The sequence below is a fragment of the Myotis yumanensis genome, unplaced genomic scaffold (genome assembly GCF_028538775.1).
Source record: "Myotis yumanensis isolate MYYU_CA2020_CCGP unplaced genomic scaffold, mMyoYum1.0.hap1 SCAF_1, whole genome shotgun sequence".
NCBI classification, from domain to species: domain Eukaryota; kingdom Metazoa; phylum Chordata; class Mammalia; order Chiroptera; family Vespertilionidae; genus Myotis; species Myotis yumanensis.
Genome location: NW_027223752.1, coordinates 51065180 through 51077636, shown reverse-complemented (window position 1 = coordinate 51077636; position 12457 = coordinate 51065180). Strand labels below are relative to the sequence as shown.

General features: G+C 49.5%; 2 pseudogenes; both read left to right on the top strand.

Moving 5' to 3' along the window:
• Positions 1 to 6206: 6206 nt before the first annotated feature.
• LOC139001898 (serine/threonine-protein phosphatase CPPED1 pseudogene) lies at positions 6207 to 9834 on the top strand (annotated as a pseudogene).
• LOC139001806 (cyclin-K pseudogene) lies at positions 9831 to 12457 on the top strand (annotated as a pseudogene).

The window sequence follows — 12457 nt, the reverse complement described above, 5'->3', positions numbered from 1 at the left end:
GAAACACCTTCCAGACCCACAAGAGCCTCCACCCAAGAGTAAGAAAGCAGCCTCCAGGGGTCAGCACCTGCTGCACAGGGACCTGCGTGTGCGGTCTGTGGACAAACTGTACTAGCGCGGTCAGTATTACAGCACCAAGATGATAACCGAACATGTCCTCAGCCCAGATACTTGTGTATGTTGGACAGATGAAGGCCAGGTCCTGGAAGGCGTCAGGGGAGACATGCTGGAGACCCTCATCCCCAAGGTCCAGGGCAAACGGGTGATGGTGGTGCTGGGGCCACAGGCTGGAAGGGTGGGCCACCTCCTGGGCTGGGACAGAGCAGAGCCAGGCTGTGGTTCAGCTGTGGAGAGAGAATGGGCTGGTGGAGCTTCGCCAAGATGCTGTTTGCGAGTCCATGGGCCCCACTGACTCACACGAAGACTGACCCAGGGGCCCATTCCCTTCCCCAGGCAGTTACCAGTCTGTACAGTGTGAGAAGCCGGCCTCTGTGGAGTGGGAGGTCACTGTTCCATCCTGCCCTAGCGGTGCAGCCCTGGGACAGGGGCAGGGCATGCAATGGGTAGACCAGAAGGGAGGCTGGACACACAGCTAGCGTTTGCCAGCGGTTAGTGGAAAATAAAAACCATGTCAAATAAAAGGGATAAATAAGTACAAAAGAAATGGGCTTAGGAAACAAGTTAGAGAGGTAAAGGAAGCCAGTTGGAGCTTGGAGTGAGGAAGCTAATGGTAACTGCCTGGGCGGGGAAGGCAGGGGCGCGCTCCCAGGAGGGAGCCAAGGGGAGACTTTCACCTGGAAGCTACAGGTTCACACCCCAGGGAACCGCAGCTTTGTCCCTCCAAAGGGATTAGCTCTCCGCCCTTCCCCTCCAGTACTGGATGCGGGGGAGGGGAGGCAGGCGAAGGGAAGGACATGCGCAATAAAGTAAAAATGGCGCAGGGGGCGGTGCTGGGCAGGAGAGGCCTGTCAGTCTAACGAGGGGCGGGGAAGATGGGGGCGGGGGAGGTGGAGCCAATGCAAGCCCGGGAAATTTGGGAAACTGACTAGGAGTTATTTAGAATAAACTTCTGGTGCCTCCCAATCCTATAAATCTAGGTGAACAAACTCTCTTGCTACCGACCTGCACGACCTGCATGTTCTCTCTCCGTTGCCTTAGTAGCTGCGTGGCTGATGGCGGTGCAGACTCCACACTCCAGGCGGGACAACAGCAAAGCCACAGACCACAGCAGGAGCACGAGCTAAGCTCACCCAACGCTCACCCAATGCTCACCCAATGCACGGGACCTCTGCACATTTCGGGCCCGGCTTTTCCATGGTGAGACGGACAGAGATGGGACATTGGGGAACTTATTTTACTTCGCGAATAAATTTTGTCACCAAGCCTCATCCCCTCTGGTGGGTCTCTGGAAATTTGTTTTTCCTCACAACACGGCAAGAACACCACTTCCACTGGCAATAAGACCACGACTCTGAGGGATGCACCTGCAGAAGCTGATGATTATTCTCCTGAGGTCCTTCCCTAAGACGCCCCTACACTCCCGGCCTTTAAAGCTGCAGACAGCCCTGGCCTGTAGTGTCGTCCAGATTTGCCAAGGTTGTGGGTTCCATCCCTTGTCAGATCATCTGCAAGAAGCAGCCAATGAATGCATAAAGAATCAGTGTTTCTCTCTAAAAATCAATAAATAAAAATGTAAATAACCCTGGTTTGGCTCAGTGGATAGAGCATCGGCCTACGGACCAAAGGGTCCCGGGTTCGATTCCGGTCAAGGGAAGGTAGCTCGCCTGGGCCCTGGTTGGGGCCCATGCAGGAGGCAACCAATTGATGCACAGCCATCTTTCTGTCTTTCCCGCTCTCTTCCACTCTCTGTAACAATCAATAGAAAAATAGCCTTGGGTGAGGGTTAAAAATTGTTTTTAATAAAACCCTCTCTCCTTCCCAGGAGCATGCCCATGCCTTTCTCTTCCCCTCTTCCTTCCCCACTGGCCTGAATCTCCTAGACCAGTGGTCGGCAAACTGCGGCTCGCGAGCCACATGTGGCTCTTTGGCCGCTTGAGTGTGGCCAAGAAGTTTCAATCGCACTGTACGTGCACGCCCGCACATGGTATTTTGTGGGAGAGCCACACTCAAGGGGCCGCTGTTTGCCGACCACTGTCCTAGACTCTAAGGCAGTGGTTCTCAACCTGTGGGTCGCGACCCCTTTGGCAGTCGAACGACCCTTTCACAGGGGTCGCCTAAGACCATCCTGCATATCAGATATTTACATTACGATTCATAGCAGTAGCAACATTACAGTTATGAAGTAGCAACAAAAATAATTTTATGGTTGGGTCACAACATGAGGAACTGTATGTAAAGGGCCAGAAGGTTGAGAACCACTGCACTAAGGGCTCCCACCAGACTTACAAACAGAGGAGCAATGGGCAGTGGCAGCTCATCCTGGACCAAACCCCTGAACCTGTGCCCGGGCCCCCTTTGCTCTGACTCTCCAGTGCGCTGACCGCAGCCCCTCCTGGCTCACTCCTTTCCCAGAAGCGGCTGGAGAGCCAAAGCAGCCCACCAGTCTCTCTCCTGTTGCTTCTTCAGTGCTAGGCCCTGCCATGTGTCACTGTCTCCAGCTTGTGAGAATAAACAATCTTTTCTGTCAAAGAAGGGAGTTTAGGCAACGCCATTTTGGGTAGTGTGACTTGCAGCTCCCCTGGGGGCCACCATGGCAGAGGTCAACCCGTTTCCTTTAAATTAGCCAATCACGCAAGACTGGGAGCCTAAGCTCTTCCAATCAAGAGTGAGGAACAGATCACGTGCCTGGTGCAGACATCAAAGCCCTAGCAGACCAGACCCTGTGCGCGTGCACATCCTGCAGGAATAAAGATGTTTGCTTTTTGCCTTGCTGTCCGGCTTCTGAATATGCTTTGTGTCCTACCAGGGCCTCTGATTTGGGGAGTTTGCCTTATTTCTTACAAGCTTTAATAAACATACTCTCAAAACCACCTGGACTCTGGTTGTGAAGTCTCGCCTGCAGGCTGGCCCCAGACAGACCCGCTCCAGCCCAGTCCCTGTCCGGTCACAACTGTGGGCCCTTAGACAGAGCCTCATTCTTAGCCTCAAGGATTGTTCGCTGGATAAATTCGTGAAAGTCACTTCTTCTCTGAAGCATACTAATAATAACATGTTAATGATAGGGGCAACTGGTTGTGGGGTATAGAGGAACTCTGTACCAGCTTCACAATTTTTTTATACATTTAAAACTTTTCTAAAAAATAAAATATGTTTCAAATACATTATTTCCAAATTGAGTTTAGGCTAAAAATACAGGGATGATTTATCACAGAAAATCTATGAATGTCATTTTCCACATTGTTAAAGAGGAAATCGCAGGCCCAATATGGCGTCATTTCTGCTAAAGGCCTATCATACCAAACCTAGCTTTAACATCTAACCTAAATGCAATTTCAGCCTCTCCCAAAAGTGGAATTTTAAACTGATCAGTTTGGAATTTCCTGATCCACATTAGTGAGGTAATCTCCCTGCTAAAACCCCCTGCCTTCCCCTAAGGAAGATATCCCTGACTAGAATAATCCATTCTTCTCAGTTCTGCCCTCTTTCTTCCTATAAAAATCTATTTTGGCCTGGCTGGCATAGCTCAGTGGTTGAGCGTCGACCTAGGAACCAGGAGGTCATGATTGGATTCCCATTCAGGGCACGTGCCCGGATTGCAGGCTCAATTGCAGGGGGGGGGGGGCGGGGGGGGGGGGGCGCAGGAGGTAGCCCATAAATGATTCATCATTAATGTTTCCGTCTCTCCCTCCCTCTCCCTTTCTCTCTGAAATCAATAAAAATCTATTTTGTACAACCCCTTGAGAGTATCCTGGGTAGTTGCTAGATGGGATGCTTCCGACTCATGAATTGCTTCATGAACCCAATAGATCTTGGGGATGAGGGTCTCCAGCATGTCCCCCCTGACGCCTTCCAGGACCTGGCCTTCATCTGTCCAACATACACAAGTATCTGGGCTGAGGACATCAGTTATCATCTTGGTGCTGTAATACTGACCGCGCTAGTACCATTTGTTCACAAACTCACACGCAGGTCCTTGTGCAACCGGTGCTGACCCCTGGAGGCTGCTTTCTTACTCTTGGATGGAGGCTCCTCTTGTGGGTCTGGAACAGCCGTGGGCAAACTACGGCCCGCGGGCCGCATTCCGCGCGTTTGAAATGAATAAAACTAAAAAAAAAAAAAAGACCGTACCCTTTTGTGTAATGATGTTTACTTTGAATTTATATTAGTTCACACAAACACTCCATCCATGCTTTTGTTCCGGCCCTCCGGTCCAGTTTAAGAACCCATTGTGACCCTCGAGTCAAAAAGTTTGCCCACCCCTGGTCTGGAAGGTGTTTCAGCTTCCTCTTTTCAGTTCCGCCGGGTGCGAAGGTTCTGTCCGGACCCTGGAAGGCCTTCTGCAACAAGGCTGTTCTGTTTTGTTGCCCTGAAGAGGGAGTTTTGCTCACCTGGCTGGGCTCCAAGAAGTGCTTGTCAAATTCCTGTTGGGAGACAGGCCACAGGCAGTACTCACTAACAGTCACCACGTGGCTCCCCATGGCCCAATGTGTGCCGCGCCAGCACAACCAGGTTTGGTGAGCCTGAGAGGGGGCAATGAAGGATTAAGAAAAGACAAGAGTTAGCTGGGTCTGGGTGGGATGCTGCCCCCTCTGATGGAGAGAGACAGTGCCACGTCCTGGAAGCCAAGTCTTTATTTTATAGCCAGATTCCACGAGGCAAAGTAAGGGCGTGGTCAAGATGGTTACAACCTTCTCCTGGGTTTCCAATCTACTCTATCACATGCACCTGATCGAGCTTTGTTTACGTGCCGCACCTCCCACAGCTTATATCACTTAGCCACGTGGGACCAGTGCAAACACTGTAGCCCACATCTCCCCTTATTTTTTCTGTTTTTAAATACTTTCATTTACATCAATAAAAGCTCTAGGCAAATTATGCAGCATAACAAAAGATCAAGAACAAAACTCTGGCTATTAAATGCCTCAACAACCCTAGCTGGTTTGACTCAGTGGCTAGAGCATCAGCCTGTGGACGGAAGGGTCCCGGGTTCCATTCTGGTCATGTGCCCAAGTTGCAGGCTAGATCCCCAGTGGGAGGTGTGCAGGAGGCAGCTGATTGATGATTCTCTCTCTCTCTCTCTCCCTTCCTCTCTGAATTAAATATATATATATACATATATATGTATATATACATATATATAAAAATAAGTATATATGTATATATATATATTTAAAACAAAACAACAAGAACAAAACACCTCAACAAAGGAGACCTCTAACATTACTGTGCCTGACTCCTGGCTTGCAGCACTCAGAACTCACAAATCCTATGAGGTTCACGGACATCGGGGACTCATATAATGGACTGATGGATCTGTTGTATGGTGCAGGAACTGCAGACCAAACCTGGGTTCAGCAACCTCCATACAGTGGGGTCTTGACTTACGAGTTTAATTCGTTCCGTGATGGAGCTCGTAACTCAAATAACTCGTATGTCAAATCAACAGTGAACGAGTGAGACACGTGATGCTGGGCTGATGTTGTGGCGTTCACTGTGACGTTCGCTGCGCCAACTAGCGGTGGGGTATCTGAAGCTGGCTCGTAACCCAAATTTTAGCTCGCAACTCAAAGCAAAAAATCGGCCGAGAGACGGCTCGTATCTCAAAAAACTCGTTAGTCGGGACACTCATAAGTCAAGGCCCCACTGTACTTGGGTTCTGGCTAGGAAATGATTCAGAACCAAAACCCAACTCTAAGAAAGCATATATTTGGAAAATCATAGAGATGCAGAAAAACTAATTTCTCAAAGAAATGGGCAGCTGTCCTCTGAAGAGGGCCTTTTGCAGTCCGCAGGGCTTAATAATAAACTTCTGGCAGCAACTCTTGAGATTAATAGCCACCATCAGTGTTGCAGTTTCCTGAAAAATGAGTAACAGACTAGTCATTTAGTCGCACTTTGTTTTGAGATGCACAGTTCTTTTCTTTCTTAAGATTTCTATCGGTAAACCATTCTGAATCTCCAGCCAGTTTTTTTTATTATTATTATTAGTGGACTGGAGCACAGATTTGTGCCTAATTTCCCTTGTGATGAACTATTTACAACTTTAACGTCACATGAACTCGAGAGAAAGCAATATGTAACTGACCATGTCTGAAAATGGGTTCAGGTAGGAATATTGCTACTCTGTCTGGAGTTTGTCCTTGTGATTTATTAATAGTCATCACAAATGCCAGCATCATAGGAAACTATCTTTGAATTAATTTAAATGGGAGGCCAGTGTCAGATGGGGCAAATCAATTCTTGGAATCAGAACAACCTCTCCTTCTGCAGATCCTGTTAATACTTCAGCTTTGAGTATGTTAGGTTGCAATCTTTTTAAAAAATATATATATATATATGTATATATATATATTATTGCTTTTTTACAGAGAGGAAGGGAGAGGGATAGAGAGTTAGAAACATCGATGAGAGAGAAGCATTGATCAGCTGCCTCCCGCACACCCCCTACTGGGGATGTGCCTGCAACCAACGTACATGCCCTTGACCAGAATCAAACCTAGGACCCTTCAGTCCCCAGGCGGACGCTCTATCCAGTGAGCCAAACAGGCTAGGGCAGGTCGCAATCTTTTGGTAATAAATCTCCTACCATTACAAAGACCCTATTTACTATTAAGATTTCTCAGTAGCATGATGATTGCACCTACTTTCAATTTGAATTTATGACACGGCATTCCTGAAGGAGTAATACTATTAAGAAATTTGATGGGCTCCCACGCAGTGTGCTCAGGTGGGACCAGGAACTCGCTCACCATGCCCACAGCGGAGGCGGGGGTGTTTTCCACAGAGCCCAGGGCAGGACCCTGGACGCGTTTCCCAAAGAACAGGAAAGGGACCGGAAAAGCCCATTCTACTTCATCCAGGGCGCAGACCCACAATTTGGACTGATGAAGTCCTGGTCCACTGGGGACTGTGACATTGGTGAAGATGAGTGGGGACAGGAGATTCGTCTCACTGAGCAAGCCATTCAGGCCATCAACAAGCTGAACCCCAAGCCCAGATTCTTTGTTCTGTGTGGGGACCGCATTCATGCCATGCCAGGGATGCCCTGGCGGAAGGAGCAGACGAAGGACCTGCAGCGGGTGCTCAGGAACGTGGACAGCGACATCCCCCTGGTCCTGGTCAGTGGCAACCACAACATGGGCAACGGCCCCACGCCCAAGACCATCGCAGAGTTCCAGGAGACTTGGGGAGACGACTATTTCAGCTTCTGGGTCGGGGACGTCCTGTTCCTCGTCCTCAACTCCCAGTTTCTGTATGATGCCTCCAGGTGCCCTGCCCTGAAGCAGGCCCAGGACCAGTGGCTGGACCAGCAGCTGAGCGTGGCGGGGCAGCAGAAGTGCCAGCGTGCCATCGTCTTCCAGCACATCCCCCTCTTCCTCCAAAGCATCGATGAGGACGATGACTACTTCAACCTCACCAAGCCCGTGCCGAAGGAGATGTCAGACAAGTTCCCCAAAGCAGGTATCAAAGCTGTGTTCTCCGGCCACTACCACAGGAATGCTGGGGGGACCTACCGGAACCTCGATGTCGTGGTGTCAGCTGCCATCAGACACACTAAAAACCTGAGATCAAGGGGAGCCAGTGGTTTAAGTCTGGTTTCAAGGCCAAGGCTCAAGAACCAGGAATGCCGAAGTCTTAGGACAGAAGATAAATGTTCCAGCTTAATCAGAGAAAGTAAATTTACCCTTTCTCCACCTTTCTGTTCTGTCTGGACCTTCTGAGGATTGGATGATGCCCATTGCATTGGTGAGGGTGAGCTTCACTCACTCTATGGGTTCAAATGAGAATCTCTTCCAGAAACACTCCCACAGACATACCCAGAAACAATGTTTTACCAGCTGTCTGAGCACCACTTAGTCTGCCAGGTTGACACATAATTAACCATCACAGACCCCTTCATCTCTGAGTTTCATCCTCATAACCACCCCATGTGGGAAGCCACTCTGTGCTCTCTTTACCATTCACAGACCCAGAGCGCCCTGGACTGCTTTTGTCCAGACCTGCAGGCCCAGTTTGCTTGTTTCTCCTTAGGCAATAAATCCCGCCCAGGGTCTCCTTCTTGGGTGTTTCCCTCCAAGACTGACAGCCGGACCAAAAGGATTCATTAAAACCCTGGGAAATGGATGCTCGGAGTGGTGCAGGTCACAGGAGAGCGTGGATCTGGATTGCCCCCATTTCTGCCTTCCCGCCCCAGGAATTCTTCACGTTGCTTTAAGATTTTGCTCTCAGATGCCTCAGGATTTTCCTTTGGGTCCTCTGTAATGGGATGCAGATTGGGGATTAGGGGTGAGGAAATACTTTGACCTAACTTCAGAAAAGACTAGAGTCCCATCTCCTCTTCCCCTTGAGAGAAAACCCAACAGCCCTGTCCCTTGGTCAAGTGGAAAACCCAGTCCAGGATTACTGAGATTCCCTGCTCTGCACTGTCCAATATGGTAGCTACTCGCTATGTTGGCTATTTATATTTAATTATTTAAAATTAAATAAAATTAAAAATTTAGTTCCTCAGATGTACTAGTCACATTTCAAGTGCCCAATTGTCCCATGAGAGTGCTGGCTGCCATTTTGGACGGCTCAGAACACAATCATTTCTATCACAGCTACCCTAGACCCAGAAGCTCCCAACACCCCCACCCAAGGCAGGAACCACTGAACAACCTCACTCCACAGGGAGGCCGGGCTTGGCCTGGCCATAAAGGAGAGGTGGCTGGGCCAGTGTTTGACTTTAGGAGATCTATAAAGGATTCCATTCCTGCCTCCCTTTCACAGAATAAAGGGTCTCTTGTCATCCATCCTAAACCTTTCACATGTACAATGCTAGAGGATCTAAAAATGCTCAGGGTTCCCAATAAATGCCAATTTAAAATCTTTGCAGTCATTTGAGAAAGTGAATGAGTATGGACAACAAATTCTTTTGTAATTTAAAAGATGCCCTAATCTTTTCTTTCAACAGAATTTAAGCAGGACTTAACCCAGTTGTCATTGTTGAGACTCTATTGATTTATAGAAACAAGGTTTTTCAGGTTAGCTATAAAAATGGGGGGAGCCCTAGTCGGTTTGGCTCAGTAGAGAGAGCATCAGTCTGTGGACTGAAGGGTCCCAGGTTTGATTCCAGTCAGGAGCACATGCCCGGGTTGTGGGCTCAATCCCCAGTAGGGGGCATGCAGGAGGCAGCCAACCAATAATTCTCTCTCATTGATGTTTCTATCTCTCTTTCCCTCTCCCTTCCTCTCTGAAATCAATAAAAATATCTTTTTTAAAAATGGGGGGGGGGGGGCAATAGCATTGGGACTAAACCCAGACTCCTCCAGCAATAAGTAATATGTATCCATCTAAAGACAGAGACTGGCTGACAGCAGCTGCCCTCTCACTGCAACAAGGCTTGTTTCCCATTTCTACCTTGGACCACAGGGAAAGGGGCAGCTGAAGGAAAGGGCTGCATCAGGATGCTGCCTTCTTCCCTTTCTTCTCCCTCTTTTTTCTAAACACTTCCATGCCATGTAGTTCTTTCGCTTTCTCTTCTTTTTCTCTCTACTACCCTCCACCTCCGCCTCATCCTCCTCCCCAGTATCATCCATATCAGACAACCCAGAGGGCATAGCTGACTCCTCCCCAGACACCAACACCACCATCAAGCCCGGCCCTGAGGCCCTGATGGACCCTTTGATGCAGCCCTTCAACGCGCTGATGCTTCGGGAAGCCTGTCGCCAATGACGCCAATGACGCCACCCGCTAGCCAGATCAATAAGGACAACCAAACCACCGACTTGAGGACAGCTGAAATCCTTGACTGAAGAGGCCACCAACCTTCTACAGGAGAAAGGCTCAGTGTGCACTCCATCCACTATGTTTATAGCTATGCTCGCTATCATTGCTTGTCAGTCTTCTTCCGAGTCTTAAACAACCCAATCCGAGAGGTGGCCGCTGATTTACATGCGCTATCATTTAAAAAATAAAAAAGGGGGAATTTGCCGGAAGCCGGTCCATCCTTGCTGCTTGACACAGTCACTGCAGGGAAGAAACATCTGCACAGCATATGTTTCAAGGGACCTAGCGTATATGGCATACTGTTCTTAATATGTTTGCTCACCTTGTTGGCGCTATGTGTTTTAACCAAGGTCACCTCTCCCAGAAAGGTTGTTTCCCCAGGTAGGGATTTTTCCCTGAAGTTAGGGAGGGAATAAAACCCCTTAACTAAATGCCAGGCAGGTAGTTAACCACTTTAACTATGAACAATCACCTTAAACTATATAATCTTTACTCCCTGGAATGGAGATAAGAAATGCCCTAACCTTTGGAATAGAAATTGACAGGATTAAAATCAACTGGTATAAATACAGATGTAACAAGACAATAAAAAACAGAACGTGGCTGGAGATCCTGGCTAGAGATCCTGGCTAGGCTGCTGATCAACTGAACGCTGTCTTTGTGTCATTCCTTCTTCGCCGACTCCGTCCACACCTTTGGGGACCCCTGGACCTGCTGGGGTTGGACCCCAAAAAGGATCCCACATCCAAGATTGTTGCGGTCAGCAAGGAGAGATGTCGCTGAGGGGCTTACCGGAGGCGAGGGGATTCTAAAGAACAAGTCTACTTCAATAAGTGAAGGAGAATAAAGAAAATTCAAGCCCTTCAGTAACCTCAGCAAACCTGGACCACACAAAACCATGTTGGTACTGGGATAAGAAAGACTTGGCTCATACACCCTCTCAGCTAGAAGGATTTGACCCAGCCACTGAGGCCCGGTACCGCCGAGAGGGGGCTCGGTTCATCTTTGATGTGGGCACACGTTTGGGACTACACTATGATACCCTGGCAACTGGAATAATTTATTTTCATCGCTTCTATATGTTTCATTCCTTTAATCAATTTCCAAGATATGTAACAGGAGCTTGTTGTCTCTTTCTGGCTGGGAAAGTAGAAGAAACACCCCAAAAATGTAAAGATATCATCAAAACAGCTCGTAGTTTATTAAATGATGTACAATTTGGCCAGTTTGGAGATGACCCAAAGAAAGAAGTAATGGTTCTGGAGAGAATCCTACTACAGATTATAAAGTTTGATTTACAGGTAGAACACCCATACCAGTTCCTACTCAAATATGCAAAGCAACTCAAAGGTGATAAAAACAAAATTCAAAAGTTGGTTCAAATGGCATGGACATTTGTAAATGACAGTCTCTGCACGACCCTGTCACAAGAGTGGGAACCAGAGATCATAGCAGTGGCAGTAATGTATCTCGCGGGACATTTGTGCAAATTTGAAATACAAGAATGGACCTCCAAACCCATGTATCGGAGATGGTGGGAGCAGTTTGTGCAAGATGTCCCTGTGGATGTTCTGGAAGATATCTGCCACCAAATCCTGGATCTTTACTCACAAGGAAAACAACAGATGCCTCATCACATGCCTCATCAGCTGCATCAGCCCCCTCGCTCAACCCCACACCACAAGTGCCACCAGTGCCACCATCACAGTCGGCTCCAGGCCCTGAACCACCGCAGCCCCCACAGAAGGACCCGCAGCCATCAACCCAGCTGCTGCCACCGCCACAGCAAGTCCAGCAGCCCAAGAAACCGTCCCCACAGCCTAGTCCCCCCCGCCAGGTGAAGCGAGCCACGGTTGTTTCTCCCAAAGAAGAGAACAAAGCAGCAGAATCACCACCACCTAAAATTCCCAAAATAGAGACCACTCACCCTCCATTGCCTCCGGCCCACCCACCACCAGACCGGAAGCCTCCCCTCGCGACTGCCTTAGGTGAGGCTGAGCCACCAGGCCCTGTGGATGCCAGGGATCTCCCCAAAGTCCAGGTTCCTCCTCCGGCCCACCCTGTGCACCAGCCACCACCGCTGCCACACTGGCCACCGCCACCCTCCAGCTACATAACCGGGATGTCCACCACCAGCTTCTACATGTCTGGAGAGGGCTACCAGAGCCTGCAGTTCATGATGAAGACCCAGTGCCCCTCCTACAGCGCCCTGCCCCCTGCCTACGGGCCTCCAGCCTACATGCCCTACCACCATGTCTACCCCCCCAACCCAACCCAACCACTGGTGCCCCCTCTCCCAGCCTCCTTCCCCCCACCTGCCATCCCACCCCCAACTCCCGGGTACCCTCCACCTCCACCCACCTACCACCCCAACTTCCCGCCCCCACCCCCACGCTTGCCCCCCACCCATGCTGTTCCACCTCACCCTCCTCCAGGCCTGGGCCTGCCTCCAGCTAGCTACCCACTTCCATCTGTCCCCCCTGGAGGACAGCCAACTGTGCCCCCACCCATCTCCCCACCGGGCATGCCTCCAGTCGGGGGCGTGGAGCGTGCAGCCTGGATGAGATAA